The 9,325-nt window shown below is 41.4% G+C and overlaps 1 long non-coding RNA gene across 1 annotated transcript; it reads left to right on the forward strand.

Annotated features, from left to right (window-relative positions):
- Positions 1 to 461: 461 nt before the first annotated feature.
- On the forward strand, positions 462 to 8,834 carry LOC110741819. The gene is made up of 3 exons (XR_002518754.2): positions 462 to 3,525; positions 4,062 to 4,144; positions 8,090 to 8,834. It is a non-coding gene; the product is annotated as an uncharacterized LOC110741819 (long non-coding RNA).
- Positions 8,835 to 9,325: the final 491 nt, after the last annotated feature.

Consider the following 9,325-nt stretch of genomic DNA (forward strand, 5'->3'; position numbering starts at 1 on the left):
GGCATTCATCTCGGGGCACAGCTGAGTTTTGTAGCCAGATTCCTAGAATGCTTTCGTACCAGCCTATATTCTTCCCTCCTTACTACCAGGCAGTCTCACCACCACTTTTGGAGGAGTCATAGGAGGGAAAGACTCCCTTACATAGAGCCAAGCAGAGCTGGCTAGATCAAGGTTTATAAATAGGGCCAACTGTCTTGCCTAGAGAGAATTGTGGGCTGTCAAATCTTGTCCTTGGTTAACTTTGGCTTACAAACAGGGTAAATATTAAATTGAGCAGGGCATGGTGGCTCACGCCTGTAATCCCAGCACTTTGGGAGGCTGAGGTGGGCAGATCACAAGGTCAGGAGTTCGAGACCAGCCTGAGCAACATGATGAAACCCCATCTCTACTAAAAATACAAAAACTAGCCAGGCATGATGGCATGCAGGAGAGTCACTTGAACCTAGGAGGCAGACGTTGCAGTGAGCTGAGACTGCACCACTGCACTCCAACCTGGGCAAAAGAGCGAGACTCCATCTCAAAAAAATATATATATATACATTGAAAAGGAAGAGTTCCCTTTGTAATCATAAGCAATGGATTTCCCCACACCAAGAAAGCCCTAGGAGGCACAGATATGGATATGAGGGTTTTTCCGGATCTCTCACTTGGTTTCATGGGTCTAAAATGGTGGCATCCAGGGACAGTAGGATTTAATTACACTAGGTCACAAGGTGAATATACAGGTATCACTGGGTATCTGCATGGGATTGGTTCTAGGACCACCCTCTACCCTCCCCGCTCTCCTCCACCACCTGTGGATACAAAAATCTACCAATGTTCAAGCCCCTGAAAAGGCCTCTAGCTCTGTGGATTCAAACCAGCAGATACAGAGGGTCAAGAGTAACAAATGCTTTGCCTTCCCCAAAGTAAGGGATAAGTATGAACAGTAATGGCTGCCTGTGGGCATAATAGTGGCTTGAGTAATCCAATGACTTAGCCACCCAAGCAGAGTCAATAAAAATTATTGCATTTATTCATCTGTCTTTATTTCAATCTTTCCCATCCCACCCAACCAGACACTCAATACTCATTCTCCAAAGGTAATTCAAGCCTTATCTCACAATGTCTTCTCTCATTATCCCAAATCAAATTGATTAACCTCTTCTCCTTGAAACTCTCATAAGCCTTAGAAAGAAAAAAGGAAGGGAGAAGATACAACCTGTTTCACTGTTGAAAATGAAGACGAATAAGTTCAATGATCCTTATAAGGATGTATGTCCTTACATGACATTTTAATTTTAAAGATGACAGAATGGCACATGACACTGTTTAGTTTTTTCTTTTTCACACCCCATCAAAACCTTCAGCTTTTACATAGAATTGTTGCTATGCTTCATTCATACTTCTCCAAATTTTCTAATGGAGACTCTTAAGCTATCACGTAATTCTGAATCAACAAAGCTTATGCAAAAGGGATGAGTTAGCAATGTAACAGCCACTCAGTGCATCAGCTTTTTGGTCATTTTGTTAAATAAGATTTTAGAGTTTCCCTGTGGGTATGAGATTATGAAATCTTCCAGTTGAAGCTATCAGTGTAGTAATAAGAAATACCTTTCTTACATGTTACTCAAAACTGGCAGATTTGTGAGATAATGATTGTCTCAGCTTTAGGTGTCCGCATTTGAAAAACTTGGATGTGGTGCTCTAGGATTCCTGCAGGTAGGGAGCTGGATAAGGTGACTTTTTAAAGTCTTTCCAACTTGAAATTTCTAATAAGGTTTCTAAGACAAAACCTAAATAGAGAAAAAGAATAAAAGATTTGGAGAAAAAAAAAAAGCTAAAAGGAAAAAAAAAACTTGTAACATAGTTGCAATAGGCTGAGTCCACAATGAGCCCATCAGTTTGGTATGCCCATTTCATTTAAGTTCCTGGGATAAGATCCTTGGAGTCAAGATGTAACCAGGCAGTGCATGGAGCACTTCTCTAACTCTGTTTAAATGCACCATTGACTTGTTGCCCATGACACCATCAAGAGTGTTCCTACAGACCCAGTCAGATAGCTTGGTCAGGCACAGCCCAAAATGGGCCACCCATTGACTCAGAAGCTGTTTTTCAGCCTTGAGTTCAAATTGTTTCCAGGTTTAGTCAGGGTTGAGCGGCCCTGGTTTTAAAGGGTAAAGCCAAGGTGCTCAAACAGTGTAGCAGGGAAACAGCAGTCCCAAGATGAATCCCAGACCCCTTTGACAATCCAGTGAATTTTGTCCCTTTCAAGCTCACTTTACTATTCAAATGAACTGAATGTTTAGGTCCTTCCAAAATTCAGAAGATGAAATCCTAATCCCCAAAGTGATGGTATTCGGAAATGGGGCCTTTGAGAGGTAATCAGTTCATGAGGGCTTTGCTTTCATGAATGGGATTAGCACCCTTATGAAAGAGGCCCCTGAGAGCTCATTGGCCCCTAGAGAAGATGCTATCTATGAAGCAAGAAGTGGGTCCTCAATGGACACCAGATTTGCTGATGCCTTGATCTTGGACTTCCCAGCCTCCAGAACCATTAGAAAGAAATTTCTGTTGTTTATAAGCTACCCAATGTATGGCATTGGGTTACAGCAGCCCAAACAAGATACAAATCTTTACTTACTCCCACACCCCAAAATAGAAATACATGTAAAATTGTGCCTATAAAATAAACTACACTTCTCAAAGGTGAGTAAGGCTACTATTACTTATTGGAAAAACAAAATAATATGGTAGATCAGTTTTTGATACCATTTTGGCTTATGTTTACTATTTCAATAGATGTTGAAAGTGATAACTAACAAATGAAATCATAGACACTACACTTTGCCTGGCGATGATGGGTGTGGTGTACACTGCTAGTTGCTGAGGCAACATCATGTCTCTATTTCATCCTCATTAAGAAAATTTTAATTTTTACAGGAATGGCAGTGTGCCCAGTGAAAAAACTACAGTTACCAGACTCTCTTGCAGCTAAAGGTGGTTGTGAGACGTAGTTTAGGCAAGATATACATTTATTGGGGTTCTGGAAATGTTCCACTTCCTGCTATAGCCACTTATCCTCCCTTCTTCATCTTTCTTCTTCTTCTCCTGGCTTGCTAATGTAACTCTCAGATGCTCAGCAGTTACACATGCAGGATGGAAAAGCCGAAAGGTCAAATGACCTGGCCCTGGAGCAGTTGCACTGGGCCCTGAAATGAATACTTTCATACTGTTTGCAAGACAAATAAACCTCTTATTTGTTTAAGCAGTGTCAAAGTTTCTGTTACTCTCAGTTAAATCAATCCCAACTAGAGAGTGCAGATTGAGAAACATCAAAATTTTCCAAAATTCTATGGGTTTTATTCACATCAAGTTGTCTTCTTTATTTTCAGATGAAGGAGAGCTTTAGAAAGATGTGTTTGTTGTTTGCATGCTTCATTGCAACAGCCCTGCCACACTAGGAGGAAGACAGGTTTGGGTCCTGTCTTGGTGATAAAGGTAAAACTAAAGGACAATCAAACCTCATCAAACTTCTCTTCTGAGGTAAGCTGTTGAATACAATATTTTGTTGAACATAATAAAAACAGAGAAATGGCAACGATAATGATACCAGAATGCATCCTGTATTTCTATTAATGAGGAAACTATTCTGGAATTAATACATAGAATTGATCGTATGGCATATTGCCTATTTGCAATGTCATCCCATGCCATTCTCTATTTACAGAAAAAAAACTTCTATGTAAAAGCAAGGAAAATGAGAGAAACAATAATTTAAAAGGGGGATCTAATTTCAGATGATGAATGCCAGCTATCAATGAACCTATACCGACTGTGTTTTTGACAAAACTAATAGTCCAAGCACCTAGAACTGTTACCCCTTTAATTGTTGATCCCTCATTTTTTAAATCACAAATATGAGTGGCTACGTGCCTTCTTCACAGGGTCGTGGTGAGAAGCAAATTGAAGCCAGTGCCATTTTTTCCACCTCATTTCCTTGGGTTGCACAATTTTGTGGGAATTTTCTGGGAGAACTTCAAAGCAGTTTAAATAGATCTGTCCCAACCATGCAATTACAGGAGCTGATGACCTTTCAGAAACAGTGACAAAGTTCAGAATCCCATTCTTCCATCCTAGATGGGTAACATCAACTTTCCTGATGGTGAGTTTGTCAGAGTCCATTCCCAAGAGTGGGGTGGCGGGGTCAGGGGGGACTGTTGACAGGCAATGATTTCTGTGGAGTAGAAGAGAGCAAAAGAGAAAAAGAATGTGTTAGTTGTGACAGACACTTCGGTTAATTGTTCATCCACTTTTCCTTGCCGGCCTCTCAATGTAGATGCTGAAAAAGCAAGATACTCATTTTTCCAGCCACCTGTGCAGAGCCAGAGAGCCCATGACATTCAATAGATGTAAGGTTGAGAAACACTTTCATTCCTGAATGAAAGGAGACAGGCCTGGGAGAAGAGTTTTCTCTTGCCATCTTTGTGATCTCTCCACTTCTGACGTGAACAGGGTCAAGTAAAGACTTGCTGTCTGGAAGTGTGGCAATGACTGGGTGGCCGTGAGTCATCAAACTTAAAGACAAAAACTAAACATGCTGCAGTTGTTGGAGTGGAAGGAAAGAAAGAGCATGGGACCCCATGACCAGTCTGGGAAAATCTATCTCTGAACATCTTATTAAGTACACATTGAATGTCCTTTCTTAGCAAGTAGGTTGTTCCTCCCAGCTCTAGTATCCCTCAGTCTTGAAGAACATACACTGACGCAGATGAGTGGGATGCACAAAATCATAGGGGTTCAAGAAAGGTAACCCCAAAGAAACTCAAGAACAATACAACTCTAAAAGTTAAATCATGAATAACCAGTCTCAGACTTAGCATGTTAGTTCTTGGAAATATTTACCTGGCAGAGATAAGAACCCGCTGGGACAATTTCAGGGTTCTTCAGCCACTGAATTGATTTTAAATCATTGCCAGATGCTTCTGGGAGAAATTTGGCATATCTTCTTCATTGAGAAGGGGTACAATAAGCACAGCTATAAAAATCAAGGAAACCATGAGAATGGTTTCTTATATTAATACAGCAAACATTCCTGAAGGGACTGATAATTTCATTTTGTTTTTAATAATAATCTTTGCAATATCCTGATGGGGAGATGGAGAGATAAAGGATGATTACTACCACGTTAGAGGGGAAAAGATAGAAAGAACATGACATGAAATGATTACCTGTAAGCCATAGTTAAAATGTAGCCCCATGTAGACAGCCAGTAAGACAGCAGAGGGAAGATTCCAGATAGCTTAAGTTGTAGTCTGGCCTCTGTCCCTCAGGCACTCTCTCTAATGACTCAGCAGGTCCCAATGAGTCACTCAGTGCCTTGCACCTCCCAGAAACTAGGCTAGGATATAAAGAGAATGCAGATTAAAAAGGAAAACCAAACTAACTCATTCAAACCATTGTAATTAAGGCCACCTAGTCACTTTTTGACTCAAACCTTTAGAATAAAAAGCAGCAAAGGAGAAAAAAAAAATAAGGAAATCACCAGTATAAAGAAATATACAAGAATACTTAAATGTCAGCAATATTGTCAAACAACTTCTACAAAGTAAGCAAAAATGGAGTAACTAGAAGTAACAGAGGTGAGAGAAATATAAATATGTTAAGTGTTGAGAGTTAACTAGGGTTGTCAGCAAATAAAACTTTTTGCTTATTAATAAGGCATGCTATAACTCTTTCAAAATAACATAAGTGGCTTGAAATAAAGTCTATATAAGCCACATGGCCTTTAAAATATAAATAACACAGCCTGAGTGGAAACCCTTGCCTAGCCACATACTAGCAGTGCCATTTAGCTTCTCCCTGCCTTAACTTTACTGATTAAGTTTATTGTGGTAGTAATAACAGCTCCAACCTCAGAGGGCTCTCACTTAAGAGTTACTTTATCTAAAATTTCTGAAACAGCACCTGGCCCAGAGTGAATACTATGCAAGCGTTTATTATTACAAGAATTGAATAATGTAATTAACAGGTATTTTAAAACATATTCATATATATATTTAATATAAACATTTGGAAGATGTAAAGAACTGATCATATCTTAGGACTTTAAGAATATCTCAGGCCGAGTGTGGTGGCTCACGCCTGTAATCCCAGCACTTTGGGAGGCCAAGGCGGGCAGATCACCTGAGGTCGGGAGTTCAAGACCAGCCTGTCTAACATGGAGAACCCCAGTATCTACTAAAAATACAAAAAAATTAGCCGGGCGTGGTGGCGCATGCCTGTAATCCCAGCTACTCGGGAGACTGAGGCAGGAGAATCGCTTGAACCTGGGAGGCAGAGGTTGCAGTGAGCCGAGATTGCACCATCGCACTCCAGCCTGGGCAACGAGAGAAATTCTGTCTCAAAAAGAAAGAATATCTCAGCAGATTCTAAAAATTACAAAATATGAAACCCACATTCTCTGACTACATTACAATAAGTAACCAATAATTATTTTGTTAACGGTAACATTTAAACACTCCCTCTTTGCCTCAACCCACCACCACTGAATAAGGCATGTTGTTTTATAGGGGTGAGAAGTTGGTTGTAGGTGGTGGCATTTTTCCTACCATGGAACCATGAGAAATTTCCCCTTTTTCTTTGTTAAACGAGATAGCTGGTCTTGAAGTCCTTGAGTTCTGGATATCCCTGACCTAGAGGAAAGCTCATTTTGTTTTATGTGGCACATTAGGGGAAAAAAGTTTTGTTCTGGGGGTGCGAAAACAAAGTGGCCCTTCCTGGGGAGATAGTTGGATTTTATGAGACCAAGAGTTGGGAGTGTCTTCAGGTACAGGACCTTGGTTGGGGACTGGCTCCTGTCCTCCAACAGAGAACCAAACACCAGGGCTTTTGGAGCTCAGCCAAGATCCCCAAGGCCATATTTGATGTTAAGGGTGTGAAAGCCATGATCAGAACCTGTCTTCTAATAAAATTATATTGTAGGCATCTATTGTTACAAAGTAAACTATCCCAAAACTTTAAATTGTTGACTTAGAACAATTTATTACAGCTCCTGATTTCGTGGGTTTGGAATTTGGGTAGGGATCAGCTGGGTGGTTCTTCTATCCTAAGAAGGGTTGGCAGCACTCAGTGTTTTCCAGCTGACAGATGGGCTGGGCTGGAGGGCTCTAAGATAGTTTCCTACACAGGAAGGCTTTGTGCATGTGTCTGTTCAAAGATGGCTGAAGAATCCGCTTAGCAGGGTTGGTTGATCAGGGCACCTACGTGTGGCTTGTGCAGCATGACGATCTCAGTGCAACCAGACATTGTAGATGGTGGCTCAGGACTCCAAGAGTGAATGAGACAGAGCACCATGGTCTTTTATAACCCACACCAGAAGTCCTCTACTGTCACAGGTACTATTTACTGGTCAACTCAGTCACAGGCCAGCCCAGATAAAAGGGAAGGGTTCATAACCCCCTTAATAGTAGGGAGGCCAAAAACTTTGCAGCCACAACTTTAAACCACCACAGCTATGTCAGTATAAGCTTAGGGGAACATCAAAATGAACTGGGAATCAGGGTCCTTTCTCCCATTTCGTGGACTGCATAAGCCACCAGAATTCATGTGTAAATGTACCTAATGGAAGAGAAGCCAGAAGGAGGCTGATGGTTTTTTTTTTTTTGAGACGGAGTCTTTGCTCTGTCGCCCAGGCTGGAGTGCAGTGGCGCCCACTCGGCTCACTACAAGCTCCGCCTCCTGGGTTTACGCCATTCTCCTGCCTCAGCCTCCCGATTAGCTGGGACTACAGGCGCCCGCCACCTCGCCCGGCTGGTTTTTTGTACTTTTAGTAGAGACGGGGTTTCACCGTGTCAGCCAGGATGGTCTCGATCTCCTGACCTTGTGATCCGCCCGTCTCGGCCTCCCAAAGTGCTGGGATTACAGGCGTGAGCCACCGTGCCCGGCCGAGGCTGATGGTTTTAATTAAATATTTTTAATCACATCAAGAAAACATCCATAAATTCTTAGTTTACTAAAGTTTTAAAATTATTACATATTGAAAACAAATGTATTCATGTAAAAAGTACCACAGAATTTAAAATATATCTTCTTTACTGTACCTCAACAGATTTCTGCTGGCTGCTGTGGCAAATATCACACACTTAGTGGCTTCAAATAACACAGATGTATCATCTGACAGGCTGGAGATGGTAAGTCCAGCATAAGTCTCATTGAGCTTAAATCTACGTGTTCAAAGGGCTGGGTTCCTTCCTAGAGACTCTTGCGGAGAATCTGTTTACTTGCTCATTTAGGTTGCTGGCAGAATTTAGTTATTTGAGGTTGTAGAACTGAGATCCTCATTTCCCCATTCCTAAGTTCCAAAGGCCATCCACATTCTTTGGCTCAGGGCCTCTCCTTCATCTTCAAAGCCAGCAATGGCAGGTCCAACTCTTGTCAAGCTTTGCATCTTTCTCCCTCTTCCTGACTTCAGCCAGAAAAGATAACCTGCTGTGAAAGATTCAGGTGATTAGATTGTCTGCATTTAGATAAATCCAGGATAATCTCCCCATCTCAAGATCCCTAACTTAATCACATCTGCAAAGTTCCTTTTGTTACAAAAGGCAATATACTCTCAGTTTCTGGGGATTAAGATGTGGATATCTTTGGGGGCCATTATTCTGTCTATCACACTCAAAGTTCCCCATCTGATTTCTAAAATCTTTTTGCTCTATTACTAGTGTATACTACTGTGTCTGGATTTTCTTGTTTAGGTTAGACCTTAGCATTAGGGCATTAACTGTTGACTTACTTTCATAAATATAATGCTGTAATTCTTTTTTTTTTTTTTTTTTTTCTTTTGAGACAGAGCCTTGCTCTGTCGCCCAGGCTGGAGTGCAGTGGCCAGATCTCAGCTCACTGCAAGCTCTGCCTCCTGGGTTCACGCCATTCTCCTGCCTCAGCCTCCCGAGTAGCTGGGACTACAGGCGCCCGCCACCTCGCCCGGCTAGTTTTTTGTGTTTTTTAGTAGAGACGGGGTTTTGCCGTGTTAGCCAGGATGGTCTCGATCTCCTGACCTCGTGATCCGCCCGTCTCGGCCTCCCAAAGTGCTGGGATTACAGGCTTGAGCCACCGCGCCCGGCCTTGTAATTCTTTTATATACCCACACACTCACACACATACATATTGTTTCTTTCCTCATTCTCCCAAACGTGTTATATCCCAATTTTTGGAGGTATTCAAATTATTATAAGCCAGTAAATATTTTTATAACTAAAACATATATTGTGCTATGATTATTTTGTCCTGTATAACTTTTCTTGTACAACTGCAGTCTCATTATTCGTCACATTTTTTTCATTCACTT

This window comes from Papio anubis, chromosome 19, assembly GCF_008728515.1.
Source record: "Papio anubis isolate 15944 chromosome 19, Panubis1.0, whole genome shotgun sequence".
Lineage (NCBI taxonomy): Eukaryota > Metazoa > Chordata > Mammalia > Primates > Cercopithecidae > Papio > Papio anubis.